The following is a 24,698-nucleotide window of genomic DNA, read 5'->3' on the forward strand; positions in this document are numbered from 1 at the left end:
ATTATGTATGTATAAAATTGTTTAAAATTCTAGCAACTTCGTATATTAGTTGTTCTCTTTTAAAATTTTATTTTTATTTTAATTTCGGGACGAAATTTCCAAAAATTGTAAGTCCTGTAACATTCGTTAATTTTCAAACCCGAAAATCCGACCCATTTTAAATTTTTGTTTTGTATTTATAAATATATGTATAAAAACATATTATAATATCCAACTCCATAATAAAATATGCATTCAACATTTCTAATCCCCAATGTGATACCCGGCATATTCAGTTAAATCTTGTTGACTGTGTCAGTAAACCCAGTTAGTTCTGTTAACTAAGTTAATGAACTCCCATGCATATAGTGTCATGTATGCATACATGAGTCAGTGGTGTCGTTGGTGACCTAAGTGGGAGTAACTAGTTTTTTATAACTAGAATAATAAACTTGTCACACATTTTATTATATATTATAGGTTATAATAGATTTGTCACACATGATATGTATATGTATTATATGTGGTGGGTGAAATTTTGTTACATACTACATGATTAGTTGCTGTATATTTATATGTTATAGGAGAAGTGAATAATTAAAATAACATGACCGATGATATATTACATGACAAGTAACAAAAAGACTAGTACACAAAATATGGTTACTAGAAAATATTTATAATAGAACGTAACATGTCACATGTAATAAAAACTAACATAACCTAAAGTTTAATAAAATTAATTATGTCTTAATGATTGTGTTAATGATGAGTAAATAACAATTAAGGTTATAAATTTTCTTTTTCTTCCTTTTGGCCGTCCATATCACATAACACACACATACATTTTATTTTTCTAAAACACACTCAAAATATCATAATCAAGTTGGGTGATTCTTGAAACAAATAGTGACATAGCATTGATCAAGCAAGTAAGTAAGCATGGTTAATATATATTTTGTTTATGTTTCTTTGATTTTAGATTGTGGGATTGAGTATCCAAACACATGTAATCATAAGAAAAAAAAAGATGATCAAGTTGATGGTTTTATAAGAAATTATGTGTCTTGTCATAAAAGAAAATATGGAAACCTTTGGTACATAAATATTATTTTATAAATTAGTAAAATAATTAAATACATGATATTTGGTTATAGAAAATGGTTCCTCGATGATTAAAGATCATAAGGATATAAGAATCATGATTTTTTTGACTTTTGGTTTGAATCTTCTTGTTGACTTATTCTGTGTTTTAGATTGTATAACTTGTTGATACGTTGGTTTTTCTGATTAATTTGTGATACTATGATTAAGTACTTTGAATCTAGTTTTCAAAAAGTCAAGAATCATAATTTTTTAACTCTGTTTGATTAGTTTTTATGAATTTACAAAATCGGGTTGCAATTCTGATTGAAAAAGTAATTTTTGGATTCGTATTGTAAGTTGTGTAACTTGTAATTCAAAATGGATAATTGTATGATTTCACTTCTGGATTGTTATAAATTGATTATGAATCCAATCCAATTTTTCTTGCATCAATTGGACAAATATGAAAATTTAAGCAAATATTTACATTCTGTTGTGCTGATAAGGTAGCTGAAAATAGGTTGCTGTAGTGTATGAATTTTCATGATGTTTGTGAGTGTTGAAAAATTACAAGAAACTTTTATGTTGTTCCTAATACTTAAAAGTATCTGTGGTAATTATTTGGTAAATTATTTGCATGTTTTGACTGGTTAGAAAAATAGGTTTTGGTGACTAAAAACCTGCCCAAATTTGTCAAGCATGCTGTTTGGTAAAAATAGTTGTAGTTTGTACAAAGATTGTTGTGTTATTTTGGAATTTTAATTTACTGGTCAACTTGAAATTATTTGACTAAATGTTTGATCTTACTTATGAGAAATGAAATTGGTAAAAGTGTGACTTAGTCATAGGGTTGCATGAAAAATGATTAACTGCAAATTACATGATCGATTGTTAGGTTGCGACAATGAATATCTTATGAGTATTTAAGTCTAGATAATTGGTCAAAATTCACCAACTGGTCGTCGGTCAACATTTAGGGTCAACGGTCAATATTTTGGTCAACGGTCAATATTTTTTTAGTCAACGGTCAACAACTTGGACCTTTTGGTCAAAAGTCAACGAAAGTCATACTTTGGTCAAAGTCAACAGAAAGTCAAACTTTGGTCAAACTTTTAATAATCCGTGGGATTGTTTGGACACAAAGGATTCTAAGAATCGCATAGAAAATACTTATAGTGCTTGTATGAATATATACTTTTTATAAGTCGTCAGTTAATATTAATTTTTATGCTTTTAATTCTAGTTCGTGACGTTCAATTGTTTCGATTTCATTTACGTACCTTCGGTTTTATTTCACGTTTGTCTTCAACATCAAGTGAGTTTCTCACACCCCCTTTTTACTCTTTTACTACTTTTGGGGGTAGCATATATATCCTATCCAAATTACAATTTCGTTTATTCATTATTACAAACTACAATTGCTACATGGACTTGTGTGTTTATTTGCTTACTTTCTCAAAGATTGCTTGCTCATGGTTTCCTCATTAAGTATGATCATATGCCCCCCCCCATGCACTCAGGACCTTGATGTTATGAGTGAAATAGGGACCCCCGATCCGAGTATGTTGGTTTTTACCAACAGAAAAGACACTTACTTGCACTATTATCCGAGTACGTTGGTGCACAATCCCAACTGGAAAGGACTTTATTTACTTTTCACGAGTTTTCATGGAATTGTAGATTTTTATATAGTTATGTCCAAACTTGTGTGAACACACCAACTATTCAATTAGTTGACTTTATTATATATATGCTAAAGGTACTTTCATTAGAGGATGAAGTGATGAAGATACTAGAAGTTAGGTTATTTAAATAATAAACAAGAAGATGTTTGCTTTGTTCCTTCTTCTTTGTGTTTGTTCATTTTATAAACTTGTGTACTTGATGCTTTTGAATGAATTAATGATAATATTGTCACTTAATAGTGTCACATGTGTTTTGAGCCATCTGTACGTTACACTCCGGCGTTTCCGCTTTAGCCGGGCTGTTACACATAGCCTTTGCATGCTAGGATTAGGATTGTGCGAGAGAGAGTTTGGTTCTTGTTGGGTATGGGGTTTTGAGAGACTAGTTGATCTAATTTGTGTTAAATTGAATTGCTCCTCTATCATTGGTTGTGTAGTATTCATTTCCATTAGGGTTGAGTGTCAGTGAGTCCGAGAGGAGAGTCGACAATAGAACACCTTAGTAATCATTTTGTGGTTTGCTTTTCTAATCAATTAAGTGTAGTTAGGGTTTGTTAGTGAGACCGAGAGGTGATCTAGCTAGCTTGAGCGAACGTTAGTTGTGTCATCTTTCAATACCGGTGTTGTGAGATCATTAAATCCATTTATTTGTTGAGCCGTCAATTTGATTCTTACCTAGGTAAACGTTTTCTTCATCGTATCAGTTAAGGGTTGTTAAGTGTTCAAAGTTTGGTATGTTTTGTCAGTTAGTCCAGTTTAATTAATTAAGTTAGTTTAAAATAAATTAGGTCAAGTAGATTTTAATATTAAATTTAATCAAAATATTATTCTTAGGAAGGTATTGTCTATGGTTTAGTAATCTAAAGCGTTTTCATGTGTCATTTTGTTCGATACTCGGACTTCTTAGTTCTATACTACTTACGATCGGTACACTTGCCAGTTGTGTGTGGAATTATTAAAATAAGCCGTTTTAAAATTAATGCTTAGTTGTGAGTTTCATAGATATAGATTCGTGAATTAGGCACACATCACATATGATAACGTATTCAAATTAAAAATTCATAATATTTTCACATTCATACCAAAAATTGAGGCTTGAGTATGGCCCGATCTTTCCTTACTTATTTTCCATGGACAAAATGCTTTACCCACTAGAGTTTTCCGTTACCCATTTATCAAATTGTCCATTCTTTCTCAATGCTGAGCCTACCGACACATCCCAAGTTAAGTGTGTTTTTTTAATATTATCTCATATTATTAGTAGTTTGAAACCAATTCGATAATTATCATCATCTTCCATTTTAACGCAATGAAAAAACTATATTCAAAGGACATTTTCCAAAACTTTTTCAATTTTTTTTAAAGTTTTTTTAAGTTAGATTTAAACTACGACTCAAATATTATATCCCCACGCTTAAATTTTGCATTGTCCTCAATACAAGGATAAGGACGACTTAAAATAAATACAAAATTAAAATAAAGTCGGACTACAGAAAAAACTAAAAACCAAAATATAAAAATAAAATAAAAAGTAAAAGAACCTAGATAATTGAAAACACTTAGCTGCTAATATGCGAATGAAACATGATGCCAAAGTCTTCTTCCACAAATGCCCTCCAACTACGAACGTGCACAGCATATAGTACATCCTTCTCTAATATATCTTATCAAACTGATAGATATTATGCATTTAAAGTATTTCACCAAAATAACCAATATATAATACATGAATAAAGAATATATAAATCATGAGCAAATAAATAAAATAAAATATACGGCTCCACTGCTACTCCATCCCCACACTTATCTTTTTAAATATACTTTTCCTTGGGGATTGTCTCTCTAGCTCATTCATTTTTTCTTCAACCTAGCAAAACTTAAAAACACAAAAACAAAGAAGAACTACAAAAACTACCTTAGGAACTTAATGACTTATACAAGACTCGAACAACTAGACCTTGACTCAAAATACCAAACTAAGTACAAGAAAACACACCTGAATGATAACACAAGGAATACCAAAAGAAGAATAAAATAATATATATATATATATATATATATTTATATGGTTCCTGGGGGTAGGCCGCACCGCGCGACCAGGAGTAATGCCCTGGCCGCGCGACGTATTATATCTGATGTATCCCACAAGCTGGCCGCACATAGCCTCGTCGCGCGGCACGACAAGATATTTTTTCCATAAAGTTTCGAGTTTTGGAAGCCTTAATGCCTTAGAAAAATTTTCAAAAAATTACCAAGCCTTCCTAAACCCATTTTATATGATTTTTACGTGCAAAACTTACCTGGAACTCCGACTTCTCGTAGATTCCTCTGTCCATGGTGGTAATGATTCATTGAACCGACTCAACGAAACAAAACAAAACTATGAAAAACTATTGTTAGTGACTCAATGAAAAATAAAAGAAAATAGAAATGAAAATAAAATAAGATATACAAACTCTACACTTGAGTTTTCACACAAGAACGCATGCTATGTGAGTCATGTGGCTGTCCGATTGGAGCTTCCTCCACCTCGGTTAAACTCCATTGCCTTCAAAGATATTGAATCACGATCCGACCATTCATCAATCTTGCTCTTCTTCCTAACTCCACGAACCTTTTCAAACTTTCGCTTACCACCACCACTTTCCCTATTGCACTTCACCATCACTCGAGAACGCGAAACCTCTCGCTCCTCCACACTAACTCTGACCGAACGGAAATCATCAAGATATGTATCCGTGCCCGAGATAAATGATTTCTATCGAGTAAACGGGATGACATGGATCAATGAGACTGTCTTGACCGCTCGCATGTCTCATGGATTTATCCATATAAGTGGAACTATCATCGCCTGCACTAAAAGTGATTTTTCCTTCAAAAACTTCAATGACTGCCCTAGCAGTATGTAAGAACGGAAGACCCAAAATGATAGGAACTTTCTCGTCGGCCTCCATATCCAAAACAACAAAATATGCGGGAATACACAAATTATCGAACTTAACGAGAAGTTCTCCACGACACCCCTTGGATACTTAACTGAACGATCGGCTAAAGACAAAGTCATACGTGTAGGTGTGAGCTCTCCTTGGCCTAGTGTGTCATATAGAATACGGGATGGGATTTATGCTAGCTTCTAGATCTGCCAATGCTTGACACGTCGTGTCCCTTCCGAAAAAGGCATGGAATGGTGAAAACGCCGGGATCGGGTAACTTTTTCGGTAACTTATTAAGAAATACCACAGAACACTCTCCGTTCAGTGGAACAGTCGAAAGCTCCTCCAACTTATCCTTTTTTTAAAGAAGATCTTTCAAAAACTTGGCATATTTAGGCATATGTTGGAGGGCCTCGATGAACGGTAGGTTAATCTTCAACAGGCTGAACATATTCAGAAACAACTCGTATTCCCTCGTATACTTCTGATTCATTAGGCGATTGAGATATGGTACAAGAGCATGATCAATAAGCGGTGATGTCCAGATGTATCATCCTAAAATATTCTATAGTAAATAAAGAAAGTCGCGTTTAGTTTTTGGGCCTAAATAAATAATTAGTAAGGAAAAGATCATGGACATAGATGAAACAAGATGGGATTATGGATAAGATGGGCTTAGGGTCCATGGGCCTTAGGAGTATAAATACTCCCTTAAACCACCCTTAAACCCTAAACCCTCATTTCTTTCCATCTTATTCTCTACACACTCAAAAACACACACATCCTACACCACTAAATACGGCCGAGAGGGAGAAGCGATATCCGAGCCAAACGAAAGTCGATTCTTGATAGATCCTCGTAGTGCAAGATATATACAAGATCTAAAGTCCATAACTAAGCCAAACAAACATGAAAAGGTACGTTTTGATCTAAAGTTTACATTTTTAAAAACGTTTAGCCTTGGAACTTGAGTCTAGAATAGATCGAGCATGGACGAAACATAAAGTTGCAAACTTGGTAATAAACATGAGTGTAACGAACCCGGAAATGGAAACGGCTCGATCAAATGAACCCTTAAACCTAGCTAGAACGTTTTAGCTTAAAGGATCAAGCTTTGTGGTTCGATCGAGTCAAGTTCGGTCCGAAAATCAATCTAGGAAATGATTGGACTAAGGCCGAACCATAATAAGCGAGTCAGGGGCACGTAATGCGTGTTTTGATCGATAAAACGAACCACGGCTGAGGCAGCTAGCTGCAGCAAGCTAAGCTCGCCGGAAGCAAGGTTCGCCGGACTCTATGTTCGCTGAACATTAAGTTCTCCGGATCCTAAGTTCGCCGGACTCTATGTTCTCTGAACATTAAGTTCGTCGGACTCTAAGCTCACAAGATGTTAAGTTCGCGCGTATACAAGTTCGCCTGAAGCTAAGCTCGCTCAATGTTTACGTTCGCCCAAACCTAAGTAAAAGTAAACTAACACGAGTCTGTAAGGCTAGATTAATCGGGTATTCATACTTGTAACTCATTACAGTTAGCAGAGCACAGTTAAAGAAAGGAATTACGATAAACGGAGAAAGGAACATAATTCAGGTGAGTTTCTAGCCCCACTTCCTTGTTATGTTTTCGGGGCTGTGTGCATACTCGATGTGATAGTTAATACACTTACCTTAAGTGGTAAGTGTATGACCTGTATGAATTATGTATGATGATTGCTTGATGGTGCATGAACGATCTTCGGATATGGCATAGACCGTCTGGTGGTAGTTAACGATATGTTGATATATATATGATGTATGAATGTTGTATGTATGAATATATACGATGTATAAATGATGTAGAAAGGATTAAGTATGATGTAAGTATGATATGTTGTTGGTACGTGAACGCTCTTCGAAGATTGCACGTATTGTCAAGGAAAGTATGTAAAGGGCAGGTATGTTATAGTAGTACGAAAAAAAGGGACCAGACCCTAATAATATCTGTGATGGTAGGGACCAGTTGGGGACCAGACCCTTAATAATATCTGTGATGTTGGGGACTAGACCCTTTATAATATCTGTGATGTTAGGGACCAGACCCTTATAATATCTGTGAGGTTATAGGGCGTAAGGCTCTTTAAATAGGATGGATAGTTATGTACGAAGAATGAGTATGATTAAGGTACACCCCTTCGGGCACGTGTGCAAGTATGAGAACAGATTGTATGTTATATGTTTAACTAGAACTCACTCAGCGTAGCTGACTTTTAGTATGCACGCAGGTGAGTAGATTGAGGCAGCTTGCATAAGAGGAAGCACATGGCATGATCTTGAAAAAGATGGCATCTCAAGAAATGTTATGTTATTTTAAAGAAAATGTTTTATGTTTAAATAATCTGAATGCACCTTAAGACAAGAAAGGATGGTTATGTACTATATTGTTTTGAATGTTTTAATATTCCGCGAATGTTTTAATTTACTCTGATATTTAGAACTGCGTTTATGAGTAAATCCAACGTCAAAATGTGAGGCACTGGTAACGGGGCCTTACACCGGACTTCAACCGGATTCTTCTCGATGCTTCTATCTACTTGCGGCTCAATAATTGGTGTGGTACCTTGTATTTTTTCCGGAACCTCCATCTCTATCTCTTCATCCACTAACTCATCTTCCCCATCTTTCTCAACCTCTCTACTAACTCTCTCCAGACTAAAAACCCTACCACTACGAGTGGAGATGGCTTTCAATTGTGCAGCCAGATTAGTTTGAGGAATACCTTAAAAAATTACCCGGAGGCCTCTCTTCTTAACGACTAGCAATGTCACCAACGGACCTCTTAATATCAAGAATGGCAGACTATTGTTTCTTAAAATGTAGGTTGTGCTCTGCCAACTTCTTCTGTGTAGCTTGATCTCTATCCAGGATATGCTTCATCATATCTTCTAATCGTCCATTCAACCACTCGAATCATGTCCATTATTTTGAACATTAGTACCATTACTATTATTATTATTATTAAAATACTGACCTTGTCCTTGATTGTTGGTGCATAAATGTCAGTAGTTCATATGTCTAATGTCTGTAATCGAGTCTGTAATATTGTTTATGTATTTGTTTGTTTAAAGCGAAGTTGTTGACAAGTTCGCTTAGGCGAACTTGTTAACCAAGCGAAGTTGTTGACAAGTTCGCCTAGGCGAACTTGTTGAACAAGCGAAGTTATGGACAACTTCGCCTGAGGCGAAGTTGTCGTGTATTTATATATGTTACGGCTTATCGTTTTAGTAGTGAGTTCAAGTGGTTAGAGTTCGTGTAAGTCAAGTGACGTGAGGTCGAGAGTCTGTAACTGTGATTATATCACGTGTTGAGTTATTAATATAACGTGTGTTTGTTCGTATCGTATTCGTGTGTTCGTGTGTTTGTGTTCTACGTCCGTAACGATCTACACAGGGATTCCGCACCTGTGTATATCGGGATATCTCGTGTGATCCGTCCAGGGAACCTACAATTGGTATCAGAGCATTTGCTCGATTGTATGGTTCGGGATATTCACGCGGGTGTAGAATTCGTCCCGTTTCGACTATTCACGAGACGAGTTTTTGGTGTTTTTGCTCATTCTAGCCTCCTACCAGTGTGTTCAAGCCTTTAAACCGTCAAAAACCTCGTTAAAATCCGATTTTCAGATCTGCAGAAAGTTTGAGTTCGTCAGGCGAAGTTGCTGTTCATCAGGCAAAGTTGCCGTCAGGATACGTAGGGTTTCGGCGAAGATATAAGGAGAAGCGAAGTTATTTATAACTTCGCCTACCTCCTTAACTTCGCCTAACTCAGCGAAGTTCTCATCAAGTTCGCCTAGCTCAGCGAATTTTCTTCAAGTTCGCCTACTTTCTAAGTTCGCTTACCCTAAGCGAAGTTATTCTCAACTTCGCCCAGTCACGCGAATTTAAGAAAGAACCAGCGAAGTTATTACTTAAGCGAAGTTATCCTTAACTTCGCCTACAGTACTGTTCAGAGGAAATTTTTTTTTAACTTCGCCTACTCAGAATTTAACGGGTTTCTTAGTCTTCAAGAAGGATGTTGTCGATCAACATTTCGGAGCTTGTAAAGATGGAAGTTGAAGCGGGGTCAGCTACAAAGGCCCCAAGGTTGCTGAAGGGAACCGACTTTGTCGCGTGGAAGGATCGGTTCATACAATACGTCAAGTACCAGGATGCGAAAATGTGGGTATGCATCCAAGATGGATATATTCCATCAGTCATGGAGTATGAGGGTCGAGACCAAATCAAGAAATACAGTAAAATGGAAGAGGAGGAGAAAAAGATGTATGAAGCCGAAAGCAAGGCTCATGCTGCAATCACAATGGCTCTTCCACAGGAGATCCTCCATACGTTCAGAAAGTATACATCAGCTAGAGAGCTTTAGGAAGCTCTTGAGAACAGATTTGAAGGGAATGTAGGTATTCGGGCTTCAAAGATAAAGTTGCTCAAAACTCAATTTTCAGTTTTTAAGTACTTGAAGAACGAATCTCTTGATGATATTATCACTCGATATTATCATCTAATGACTGAATTGAGTAACTACTCCATTTCTTACCGAGAAGAAGAGAATGTGGAAAAGCTTCTCGATGCCCTCCCACCAAAATGGGAGATTTATACTGTAGTGATGAGGGAAGACAAGGACTTCCCTACTTATGATCTTGAAACCACTGTCAACAAGCTCAGAACTTTTGAGCTTAATATGGTAAGAAAAGAAACATCTATGGATCAGATTCAAGATCCAGGCATGTACGGTGCTAAAGTAAACTCCAATTCAAGTTCAAAGACTGATTCTGCCGCCTACTACTCGAAGGGCGAGTCGGGTGCCAAGTCTTCACAGGAGGGGCATGTGTCAGTAAACTCAAATGGGGATGTTTGCTTTGTAGCCGGTGGATCAAGTGGTACTCAATAGACAGCAAGCAAGATTAGTGGATCTTCAAGTTCCTCAAGCAATAATTACTCTAAGATGCCAATGAGCGTCAAATCTGCTGAAGAGCAGTTTGGCCTCTATGCTTCGTTTATTGCTTCAAATGAAAACTATATTCAAGGTAAGGTTGTTGATCCAGCGATGCTGGATGAAGACTATGACCAGATCGATGCTGATGATCTGGAGGAAATGGATTTACAATGGCAGATGGCCATGATAGTGAGGAGAGTGAAGAAGTTTATGAGAAAGACGGGGAGAAAGTTTGTTGGTGGCAGGCCAGGGTTCGACAAGTCTAAGGTGAGGTGCTATAACTGTCAACAAAACGGGCACTTTGCCAAAGAGTGCAGAAACGAGCGAGTTGAACGTGGTCTAGGCCGGTCTGCACAGTACACTGGGAGTAGTAAAGAAGTCAATGCCATGATGTCCAGAGAAGCAGGTGAATACAACTGGAACCTGCATTCGAATGAAACTAGTGAGCAGGCAAATATGGCTAAGGTTGAAAATGAAGAATGTGAGAAGATTACCGGAGAAGAGAAAGCTACTGGTAAGGAAAAAGCTTTCATGGCAGATAACAATGATCAACTCTCTGAGGTAAGTTCTAAACCTATTTGTACTAAATGTGAGAATTTGTCTGAGCAACTTGCTACCATAACTGATCAGTATGTTCGTTTAGATGCTGAATTTAAAACTATTAAAGAAGATCATCACTTTATGAAAGCAAGAGAAAACAGTTACAAAGTTAAAATAAAAGCGTGTGAAAAAGATGTTAAAAGCTTAAAAACAAAACTTGCTGAAAAAATTGAAGTAATTGATCTAAGTTATGAGGTTTTAGAAGGAAAGACTAAACTGATTGCTGAACGAGAAAAGCAGATTGCTGACCACCAGGTGAAAGTGGTGGAACTGAACCGAAAACTTGAGCAGTTCAGAAATTCCTCAGCTATTCTTGATCACCTTGTTGGTGGTCAAGATTCCTCTGCAAAGAGGGGAGGAATTGGTTATCACGAGGTTCCACCACCTTATTACCACAATTACACTTTTAACCCTAGTGTTCAGAAATCTGTTGATTTTGAAGTTCCTCAGACAGTTCCAATCAAGGTTACGAGTAAAGAACCAAGTGTTAGTAGTGGCGAAACGAGTTCGCCTGTTTCAAGTGTGAAAATTTCTGTTACGAGTCCAGTCTCATCAGATTCGGATAAGTTGTCCGAATCGGGTAAGACAAAAGAGAAGGTAGTGTTACCCACTAGTGGAGAAAAAGGTAAAACTTATAAAAAGAGTACTCCACTCAACCCGTACGTCCCACCTTATATGAGACGAACGGCCGGTAACACAGCCTCGACATCCAAAACAACCTTTGAAAAGAAAAAGGAGCATAGGTGTTGTTTTAGGTGTAATAAGTTAGGACATCTTGTTGCAGATTGCCCTCTGACGCCGAAATTCAGAGGTGTGAGGCCTATTAAAACTGAGCATAAACCTAATGGTAATTTTAATACTGCTAAAAATGAAAACCCTTCAAAGTTCCGAAATGTAACTAATTCAGGTTTTCACATAAACAAACCTAAGTTTAACAATGCTAATAACCAAACCTCAAGATATAATACTTTCAATACACATAAGTTTGGAAGGCCTCACACTCAATTTCCAAGGAGATTTCCTAATAGGACTGACAGGAATTATCCAGATGCTAACTTTGGAAAGCAGAAGTACGGGATATATAGATCCAAGACCAATTGGTCTTGGGTCCCTAGATTCTAATCCTTTGCTTTATTGTGCAGGAACAGTTGAACAGGGCTGCCCACAGTCTTTGGATTGTAGATAGCGGCTGTTCCCGGCACATGACGGGTAACAAATACTTGTTGCACGACTTAAAACCTGTTCAAGGAGCAAGAGTTAGCTTTGCCGGTGAAAGTGGAGGCAGAATTACTGGAAAAGGAACGGTGTCCAATGGAAAAATGACCTTGAGAATGTGAACTTTGTAGAAGAGTTGAAGCACAATCTGCTGAGTGTGTCGCAGATTTGTGATAAGGAGTACACTGTTCATTTCACGAAGAATGAGGCGATCGTGTTGAAGCCTGGTTTTCAGATACCAGACGAGTGGATAGTGATGAAAGCTTCACGTGATACAAATACTTATGTAATGGATATGAGGTCTACTGAAATGGCCACGGAAGAATCATGTTTAATGACGAAAGCAAGCGAATCGGAATCCGAACTGTGGCACAGGAGGATGGGGCACATTCATCTTCGGAAGATGAACCACATTGTCAGGAATGGACTTGTGATGGGCGTTCCCTTGAAAAGTTTTAACTTTGAAGACAAATGTATAGCATGCAAGAAGGGAAAACAACACAAGAAATCCCATCTCACCAAGAAGGTCAACTCTATTGCCAGTACTCTAGAACTGCTTCACATAGATCTCTTCGGTCCCGTGTATGCAAAAAGTCTAGGAGGTACTTCTTACTGCTTGGTGATCACTGATAACTACTCGCGATATTAGTGGGTATATTTTCTGAAATCGAAAGATTAGACGGCTCAAATGGTGAAGAATTTGGTTACCAAAGTTGAGAACGTCATGGGTAAAACAATTAAGTTCATCAGGAGTGACAATGGAACGGAGTTCAAGAATTTTGAGATGGAGATCTTCTGTCTTCAGAAAGGAATTGAACACCAATACAGCGCTCCGTATACTCCGCAACAGAATGGAGTGGCTGAAAGGAAGAACCGAACTTTAATTGAAGGAGCCAGAACTATGATGGCAGATTCGAAGCTTCCTGTGATGTTCTGGGCTGAAGCAGTTGCTACAGCCTGCTATGTTCTGAATAGAGTGTTAACTGTTAAGAGACTTGGTAAAACGTGTTACGAGCTTATGCATGGAAGGAAGCCCAACTTGAGTGGTCTTGAACCATTCGGGTCCCCTTGTTCGATCTTGAAGACAAATTCTAAATTTGGCGAAGTAGCCGATGAAGGAATATTAGTCGGTTATGTTGTTGGTACTCCCAACAGACGTGTCTTCAATACTTCGACTTGCAAGGTGGAGGTGGTGTGTAACACCGACATCACAAGTTACCAACCGCCAAAACCAAGCAATGGACCTGCTGAGCTTTTCGACTATGTTAAGCTTTTTAAGTCTTTTAACATACCGGAGTTGGAAATTTCTGAAGAAGAAGAAAGAGTTGCGACGAAGATGATACTTGATGAGGAAGGAAATCTGTTGCAAAGACAGCTGATTGATAAATGTCAACCTTCCTCATCAAACTCTACTGGTATCCCTGCTGCCTCGACTGAAGAAGAATTTATCAATCCATTTCACTCTCAGCCAGAAACAACCATTGACGAGATCTCTTCTAATTTGGAAGATAATTTGCATGTCGGTTCTGTTCCGACCACGAGAATTCATAAAGATCACCCTTTGGATAATATGATTGGTGATGTGTCCTCAGGTGTACAAACGAGAAGTAGCTTGAATGAACACACCTGTGTTTATACAAGCATTAAGGAGACTGGAATAATCAATGAATGCTTGTACACCTGCTTTATAAGCCAGATTGAACCGAAGAATTATCAAATGGCTTTAAAGGACAGCTCGTGGGTCGAAGCCATGCAAGAAGAGTTGGCTCAATTCGAGAAGATGGAAGTTTGGACTTTGGTTGAAAAACCAAAGAATGTGCATGCGATAGGCACAAAATGGGTGTTTAAGTGCAAGAGAGATGATAAGGGGATTATTATAAGAAACAAGGCGAGGCTAGTCGTTAAAGGTTTTAATCAACAAGAGGGGATTGATTATAACGAAGTGTTCGCTCCTGTCGCCAGGTTGGAAGCCATAAGATTGTTTTTAGCGTTTGCTGCTTATGAAAAGATGAAGGTGTTTCAGCTAGATGTGAAGAGTGCGTTTTTGAATGGGAAAGTTGATGAGGTTGTGTATGTTGAGCAACCTCCGGGTTTTCCTGACCCAGACTTTCCAGATCACGTGTACAGGTTGAGCAAGGCGTTGTATGGATTACATCAGGCACCTCGTGCCTGGTATTCAACTTTATCGGATTACTTGCTCGAGAATGGTTTTGAAAGAGGGAAAATTGATAGCACGTTGTTCTTCAAAATAGATGGAAGCGACTTCCTGCTGGTACAAGTCTACGTGGATGACATTATATTTGCTGCGTCAAAAGTCACCATGTGTCAGGAGTTTGAAGCCGTCATGGAGAAAAGGTTTGAAATGAGTGCTATGGGTGAACTAACTTTCTTTCTAGGATTGCAGGTTGATCAGAAGAAGGACGGGATGTTCATTCATCAGACGAAGTATGTTCATGATGTGCTCAAGCGCTTCAAGATGGAGGACAGTTCTCCATAAGATACTCCAATCTGCGTCAATCACAAATTGGGTGCTGAAGTAGACGGTGATGCAGATGTGGACCCAACTCAATATCGGGCAATAATAGGTTCTTTAATGTACTTAACTGCATCTAGGCCTGATATAATGTTTGTTGTTTGTCTTTGTGCACGTTTTCAGGCAAATCCAAAAGAATCTCATTTGAAAGGTGCAAAGAGGATACTGCGGTATCTCAAGGGCAAGCCAAAGCTGGGGTTGTGGTACCCGAAAGGAGGAGACTTGGAGATAGTCGCTTACACAGATTCTGATTATGGAGGGTGCAATCAGAGTCGGAAGTCAACAACTGGAGGATGTCAGTTTCTTGGTGGCAGATTGGTGTCGTGGCAATGCAAGAAGCAGACTTCAGTCGCAATTTCAACCTGTGAGGCAGAATACATGGCAGCATCCAACTGCTGCTCTCAGGTTCTTTGGATTCAACAACAGTTGCGAGACTATGGTCTGAATTTCTTACTTACTCATATTTGCATTGATAACACAGCTGCTATCTCAGTAACTAACAATCCCGTGAAACATAGTAAAACTAAACATATTGACATACGTCATCATTTCATACGGGATTGTGCTGAGAAGAAACTGATTGTTCTTGAAAAGGTGGATACGCTTGATAATTTCGGTGATTTATATACTAAAGCGTTTGACAAATCCAGATTTCAAAACCTTATTGAACTGAATGGGATGATCAATCCCGAGTAACCATGCTTTTCTTGTAGTTAAAAAAAAAAAAAAAAAAAAAAAAAAAAAAAACGTCACTAATCGCTTAAAAATATGTCGGTTACATCAGTTTGAAGGACTTGTCTTCGGATATGTTTTGGTCCTCATTTTCTACGTGTAGATTTTGAGGATAGCCATTAACCAGATTACTGATAGTGACCGGGGCGGTTTATGATGAGTTTTTCATTCTTTCGCTTAAAATTAGTCGATCATAATTAGTTAGAAGGACACATACTACTATGTGGTCGGTCCAGCTGATCCATTGGATCTTCGGGATAGCCGTTTACCTGAAGACTTTGTTTTGGTCGGGGCGATTAATGTTAAAATTTTGAAAGAAATGGGAAATGAAATTACTTTTCAAGTCTACTACTTCGTAAGAAGTTCATTTGCTATGTTTAACAGAAAATCGATCCAACCTTGGAAAATGATAGTTATACTGATTCTGTGTGCTTAACTAGTGAAGTTATTAGGCTTAAAAGGCTTTAGAACAGTCATTGTATGTCATGATAACTTTTTAATGGTGCGTAAAAGTAGATGTGATACAAACTAAATTTACTTGATTTTACGTGGAAACTCCTTAAGAGTTTTGCATGTCTTCATATATATCTTTCCGAATGATAGGCAGAAAAGCGATTACCCAGTCATACACGAGCCCATGTGTGTTCTGATTCCCGTGAAGATAGCGTTTCAAGAAACTGTAGTGATCCAGATTCGGGACTTGCAGTTGGTTTACTACTCTGAAGTCTATGTAAATTTGTGAATTATTAAAAAAAAAACAAAAAAAAAAAAAACAAACAATTTGAGTTATTGAAACATTCTATAGCTGAAGGTGTCAAGACTTCTCAATCTTAGAGTAAGAAGAAGAACGGGAAACAGATGAAGAGTACTTACAACTTAATCAGACACTATGGGTAGAGGTCAATTCGGGGTGACTTGGGGAAAGCCAAATACGCTTTGAGAATAGATAGGGGGCATCAAAATCTCTGAGTTGTTGCCCACTTAAATTTTGAGGCTTAATCGAACCTAACTCGTATCACAGAAACGATGAAAACCACTTTAAGTTATATCTGCTTACAACCTGTCTCTATATGTCATAATACAGCTACACACGGATCTATGTGACAGTCACGTACTTAGTATGATTCCTGTTCGGATCTTTTCTAAAAACGTGGTAGTCTCTAACTAGACTGAAATTTGATCCCTTACACTTTAAATTTTTTAAGTTTTTGTACTTAGATGGTTTTATGATTTTTTAACTGGTTACTTAGAATTGATCATGTCATTTATTTCTTAAAGGAAAGTTTTATAACTTAATTGGAAAAATGTTAAACTTATAAGGTTAAATTTTGTAAATATATAGGCGATGTTGTTGAACAGGCGAAGTTGTGGATAACTTCGCCTAGGCGAAGTTATCCGTAACTTCGCCTGTATAACAGATCCCCTATATAAAGAATACTTAGAGTCAAACTGTTCATTATTCAGCGAACTTATATCCACTGTTTTTCACAGCGAACTTGTCAACAGATCCATACTTGTTAACTTGTTCTTCGATTTCAAACCGATCTAAAGGTTGTTTGGGTTCTTTTATCTGATGTTATACTCGATGTTCGATGTCGTCATTCCTAGGTTGTTTCGACACCCGGTTAACGACCTCGGACGTTCGAAACCTATACCCGATTTCAAAACAAGCTTTTACGTGTTCATGTACAACCTGGTCGTTTGGTTATCATTAATATCATGTGTTTGAGCCTCCTCAATCGTCAAAGTTAATCGAAACACCGGTTTTCCGGATTTCGATTAACTTTACTGTCGCCGTTTCAGATTTAGGCGAAGTTAAGGTTTAGGCGAAGTTATCCGTAACTTCGCCTGGAGCTTAAGTTCGCCTGAGGCGAAGTTATCCGTTCAACTTCGCCTGAAACTTAAATTCGCCTGAGGCGATGTTGTGGTGAGGCGAACTTAAAGATGAAGCGAAGTTGTTCTCAACTTCGGCCCAACTTTAACTTTGCCTGGAACCTTTTTTAACTTAAAAATTTTTTAGTCGAACTTAAAGCTGAAGCGAAGTTGTTCCCAACTTCGCCCAAACTTTAACTTCGCCTATACAGTCTTTATCACAACTTTGCTCATGGTAATAAGCGAACTTGTGTTATGCTTTAATGTTTATCTAACTTGGTTCGCTTGTTGCAGAGATGGCTGCTGTTGCTGGTGCTGGAGGTGCAGGAGGAGACGACGGTGACAATCAGAGGCAATTTTTCCCGGGTCACAATATGTACATCACCCTTGACCCGGAAGCGAGCGGCGTTGAGGATTACCGCGAGATTATTACTTTCCTCATACGCTCGAGGATTTTTCATGCTATCACGAACACTCTGCCGATATCCTTACCAAATATCGAAGACTTTTGGCAGACGGTAGAATACGATTGTCGTGTTGAGCCCCCGGTCATGCGAGCGACTGTGAACAATCAACAGGTTCAGTTCAATTCTGAATAGATTCGGGTGGCGTTACGGTTTGGAGAAGAGACGAGGGACGACCCAACTGAGTTTGTGGCTCCGTTTCGTGATGGAGCGTTTCTCCGAATGGGCTATTCTGGTCCATTAGGCGATTCACAGAGACGGAAGGGTTTTCTACTTGGTCAGTGGCGCTTCCTTATGCATGTCATGATAGTTTGCATGTCAGGAAGGAAGGCGGGCACTGACGGTATGGGTGCGACCATGCAGTCCGCAATGACTGCACTGACTTACAATAAACGCTATAGTTTTAGTCAGATGGTTTTTTACGAGATCGATAGACAGCGAAGGGCGATGGCTCGGGAGCGGTTCGTTATGTATCCACGTTTCATCCAGAAGATATTGAACCATGTGGCTCCGAATCTACCTCAGAGACGACCGATCAGATACGTGGAATCTGTAAGCAAACGTATCTTTGCTCAATGCCGCACTTCGAGTGCGAGGAGCAACCCTGAACGTCGTCCAAGGCATACTCCACTGTTTGGGTTTTTAATCAACCCAGAGTATGTTCCTGCTGGTGGGGACGAGTTCAAAGATCCTCAACCGCGACAGGCAAGAGCAACTCAAGCTGCACCTGCTGTGCCTGTTGTGTCGGCTGCAGAGGATATAGATCTTGATGCTGTCTTTGGAGGTCAAGGTTATTTCGATATGGATCAAGTTGATACACATGTAGAGGTGCAAGTATCTGCTGCACAGGGTTCGGGTGTGAGTGTTACTAGAGCAGCAACGTCGATGGCTGACTCAGATTTGGATGAGATCATGAATGAGGGGAGACGGTTGATGGTGTCTCGAGAGAGAACTTTTGGGAAGAGAAAGAGAACGGAGGATGATGATGAGTCAGAAGAGGAAGAAGATATACATAAGCTGATAAGACGATCAAGACGGGAAAGGACAGGTGCAGGTATGGGAGCTGGAGAGACTTCAAGGATGGTACGTTTTGCTCCGGCTGCACTGTCTGGTATGTCTATCGTTCCATCTTCTGTACAGGTTACAAGTACAAGCGCTGCGGATGTTCCCGTGGTGGCTACATCATCTGCTGGCATTCCATCTACCACTACCATCCAGATGACGACTCCGGAGATCGTGTCTCTACCACCTCCAACGCTTACTCAGTCGGTGGTTGCTGCACGATTTGTAGAGTCAACGGTCGTCACTACTGCAGGGTTATCAGGTATGGTACCACCTGCGGTTACGCCTGCTTCTGATGTCTCGCCTACGCCTATGTCAGACTCAGAGAGAATAGCTTCACTAGAGCGGATCGTGGCAGAGCAATCGAAGACTATTCAACGCCTAGTAGAAGCAAATCAACTACAGTCATCCCACCTGGTTGAGCATGGGAAAATTATAGATGCCTTGAAGGAGTTCTTGGCATCTCAGGGGGAGATGAGCTGTAAAGGCGACGAGCTCAGGACGAAGAAGAGAAACGACAGAGACGATGATCCCAATGCATCGAAAGATGCAGGTGGTGAGCTGCCAAGAACTTCTCAAGCTCTTGGTACTTCCACAGCTGAGGGGGAGTCTGCCGACGCGGCTGGTGGTTCTGGTGGTGATGATGTGGTGTTGGTTGATGATGACGTGATTGATGCGTTGAGGGAACTTGACGATGATATGTTCAGTGACGATGTGTTATTTGATGAAGATGTGCTGCCGAGTGATGTGATTGAGAAGATCGGTGAGCAGATTGAGATTGAGAATGAGATTGAGGAAGGAGAGATAGTAGAGGAAAATGTCGAACATGACATTCCAGAGGTTGAGAAGGCCGATGTAGGTGATCAGACGTCAGTTGAAGATACTGAATGGGAAGAGCAGCCGAGGTGGAAGGAAGGATACGCTCAATGGTTCGTCAAAACGAAGAAACCGGCAGTCCCTACCATGTTCAAAAAGAGTTACAATATTAAGGGCTATGCTGAAGCAAAGAAAGGGATTATATGCTGGATTTATGATGAGCAGTTGCGGCTCTTCGTGATTAAACGATATGATGGAGTTCAGTACCTTAGAAGAATGTTGAGATCGTTAAACACACTGCCTGAATGTGAGGTTAAAGACTTAGCCAGATTGGGGTTGATCAATCGAAGTGATGATAATATGGCTAGAGTCATAGGGAAAATCGTATGGAAAGAGAGCATAAAGGAAAAGAAGTTTGAGCTGTTGAAACCACAGAAAGGGAAACTTGTTGAAGACAAGGATAGAGGTTTGAGAGCTGATGGAAAGCCTTGGATGGTTATGAAGTATAAACCAATCCGGTGCCTTAAAGAAGTACCGATGAAGCTTATGCCCAAGGATGTGCTCAAAGACCTAAAGTGGTGGTTCGTTGATTGTGAGACAGCGGAGGCAGTGATGGAAGATGAGGATGAACAAGAGATCCTAAGAGTTTACGATCCGATGCATCTTGTTAACTTATCACAAGCTGATCTGAAGGTGCTTAACGAAAAGAAAATCTTTTATATTTCAGCTTGGAAGGACGAAGCAAGAAAGTATCAACGAGTTGTGTCGGTGTGTGTTAGAGAAGGAGTGCACGCGTGAAGATACAGGATTACGAGACAAGAGCTGAAAGATCAAGATATGAAGCTACTGCCAAGGGGGAGTCTGTTGGTGCATAAATGTCAGTAGTTCATATGTCTAATGTCTGTAATCGAGTCTGTAATATTGTTTATGTATTTGTTTGTTTAAAGCGAAGTTGTTGACAAGTTCGCTTAGGCGAACTTGTTAACCAAGCAAAGTTGTTGACAAGTTCGCCTAGGCGAACTTGTTGAACAAGCGAAGTTATGGACAACTTCGCCTGAGGCGAAGTTGTCGTGTATTTATATAGGTTACGGCTTATCGTTTTAGAAGTTAGTTCAAGTGGTTAGAGTTCGTGTAAGTCAAGTGACGTGAGGTCGAGAGTCTGTAACTGTGATTATATCACGTGTTGAGTTATTAATATAACGTGTGTTTGTTCGTATCGTATTCGTGTGTTCGTGTGTTTGTGTTCTACGTCCGTAACGATCTACACAGGGATTCCGCACCTGTGTATATCGGGATATCTCGTGTGATCCGTCCAGGGAACCTACATTGATTATAAGCATTTTGAAAACCAGGAAGTGCACCGGACGGACACCAATTGGAATTATTCTAATTCGGGTTCTTATAGGTGTTCAAGTTCTGTTTGTTGTTGTCGTAAGTGTTAGGAAACCTGTTCTGAACAGCAATAAAATCTACCTCTTGATTTATCAACGGGCACTCCAAAGTACCATAACCACCCCTGCATAACTCACATTTGTCAACCTTGGCCTTGAGCTCCTTCACCTCTTTAGTTAAACTTTCCAAAGCAGCAGCCACACTCGTGTCCAGTTTAACCTGGTGCATACCTCGAGCAGATGGGGTGTACTAATAACGGGAATGGAATTCCCGTTTGTGGCCGTTTGGTGTATTCTGATTGAACTGAACTTTCAAACTTCTCATTACACTCGGTGACATTCTTTTTATCCATCAGATTACCTCTCGCGTTCGTGCCGAAACGAGTTTGGGTTTCGTTGTTCAGCCCATTGTAAAACTTTTCAACGAGAGCCCGTGGTGTGAGACCATTATGTGAACAACGAGACAATAGATTTTGAAAACACTCCCAAGCTTGATAATAAGGTTCATGCGCCTCCATGTGAAAGGAGTGGATCTGATCACGAAGGTGAGCTGTTGTCACACCCCAACCTACGGCGGAAATGCCGGGATGTAACCGATTGCTCACAGCTTTTCAAAGGTTACTATCAAGCAATAATATAAGTTTCAATATCTATTAATTAAATTTCATATAAAACAAAATCCATACAATATGCAAAACAAAGCAATAATGTATCAAACAAATATAAATCATGAATAATATTGTCTCGTTAATTTTCTTCTAGCATAATTCATTAAGTGATCTGGTACTTCACATCAAACGAATACCTGCATATGCGTTTAAAATAGAATGGTTTTGTCAACACAAGGTTGAGTGAGCAACACACCAGTTCAAAGTATAAATAAAAATATGTATTTGCAACAAGCCATATGAGAATAACAAAATAACCAAATGAGCAAGTATAACTGAGATGTCGAGAAGCACAAAGCTATAACGACTGGCTTATGATCATGCTAGACTGAGATTATGTTGGACCTCTCCGAATGTGGAAGCATACAAAGCAAATAAGCACATAAACAAGTAAGGTATAAGTTGTTAACACATAAGACAAAGTTGCAGTTTTGAGTATAAGTATATATAAGAAATATAATTTACACATATGTCCCCAAAACGTGAGAAAACGAGTAAAAAGAGGGGAATGTGGTACTCACCTTAGAAATAATCAAAAGATAAACGAATGCGGTAAGAACGGTAGTAAACAAGAGTCACGCTCTTCGGAAGTTCTCGACGAGAAATCCTATGTAACAATAGATGAGGAAATAAATATGGATAGAACAACGAAGCTAACACTAAATAAAGGTTCGGGATTCGATATTGAGTGAAATCTTACAAAGTCTATTTATTATAAATTTGATTACCTTGAAATACAACTTTTATTTATTAAGCTTTTAATTATATAAAATACTTAAAGGTACTTAAGTACATGTTTATAAATATTTCATAGTTTATATAAAATGATTCGTTTTAAATATTTATTTTAAACTAATAATACGTTTAATGTATTCATATACATTTTTATTAATAACAAATCTTTCTTTTATGTTAATATTGAAAATAATATATAACAAATAATAAATAATGATATTTATATAAAATAAGATCTTTCATAAAATATGCAATCTATATTTTTAATATGTGAATTTATCAATATTATGTATACTAACAAAAACCTTATTAAAATATTTATTAAAACCTTATAAAAATCATTACTAATACCTTTATAAATCATTTAATTATCTAATATATATATATATATATGTAAATAGTTATATACACATGTATATGGTTTCAGATCAAAGATCAGGAAAAACGACTTGGTTAATAAGCCGGTTTAATAAAAATATAAATTATTTATCAGTTACTAAGGTTTTAAACCATTAGAAATTGATTTACTAAACAAAATACCAAAACAAATAATGCAAAAACGAGCTGGGAGGGACTCGAACCCACGCCCCCTAGCATGTCTGAACATCAACGAGATATACCCTAACCACCTGGGCTAGAGTGATGATCTGAATAAAAACATAAACGAATAAACATAACGAGCAGACAGCGAATCCAGTAACCCTACAAACCCTTGATTTAACAATTCGCTTAATCAGTTAATGTTAGCCCGATTAGCGTTGGGGCTTTTGCATAGCAGAAGAAAACAAACATACAATGTATTTTATTACCTATGAGGCTGATTATACACTGGTTAATTAGAACCAGTTGCAGACGGCCCGAGGAGGTTCAAGAACACAATACTGCAGATCTTTATAACGTACTTATACAAAGGGTTAATGTTGGCGATGGCTTAAAGGGTGCACATGGAGGATTAATTGAATTATCATTGATGGTTTATGGTATAACCCTAAACGTGTTAGGAGGTTTAGTTATGATGAGAAATCCGTATCATATTGATCCCAATTTCCTAATTAGCTATATCGGTGATAACGTCTAAGGTAAGTATAACGATATGCATTAAACAACTTTCATGATTATGCCGAAAATTGAGGTTCAAGTTAGCCAATGGGTCTCGGTTCGTGAATCTGGTTTATGGATATGGGTTAAGGTAATAATATAATAAGAAGATTAAATGTTGCACTTTGGTCCATGTAGATTTCGGATGGAAGCATTAAGGGTTACAAGTTTAGTTTTGGGTTGAAGATGTATACCTTTGAAAATATATTAAATAATTGTAATAACAATATTAATAAAATATTATTAACTCGATAAACATGATATTTACTTTTCAAAATTTCCGAACATAAAGACGGGTCGGGTTACCATTATTAAAATTAAAACCCGAGTTGTTATAGTCTCCCCTACTTTAGGGAATTTCGTCCCGAAATTAAAGAATACTATAACAACATTATTACGTTTTTTAGGAAAGGAAGATTTGAAAATAAATTGTTTAAAAATTTTATCATAGCAAAGAACTTTGAATAGTTAAAATAACGCTCCAAATGCAAATCTGATAAGGGCACTTATATATAGGATGTACCAGCGGCGTATCCACCATGTCCTTATCATCCTTACATTTGTACCGTTATCCCAACTACTTTCGGTTCTATATTATGACACACAATCTTACGCATCATGATTTCCATGCGAGGACTTCGATAATTATGTTCCGGGCCATAATTATTTTTGTCGTCGGATGGTCCAATGATTCGTCACATCGTGTGAATTTACAAAACGTCTGATTAAAAAACATGACTTTGAGGAAACAAAGGTTTTATGGAGTTTTAATTTAGAACACTAGAAAGTCATCAATGTATAAAATAAATTCAAAAGTTGAAGTGAATTTTTAATAGAGCAAGAAATTTTAAGACGACTTTTAAACGTG

The sequence above is a fragment of the Bidens hawaiensis genome, unplaced genomic scaffold (genome assembly GCF_021521415.1).
Source record: "Bidens hawaiensis isolate Kalapana, Puna unplaced genomic scaffold, B.hawaiensis_p1.1 tig00003217_1, whole genome shotgun sequence".
NCBI lineage: Eukaryota > Viridiplantae > Streptophyta > Magnoliopsida > Asterales > Asteraceae > Bidens > Bidens hawaiensis.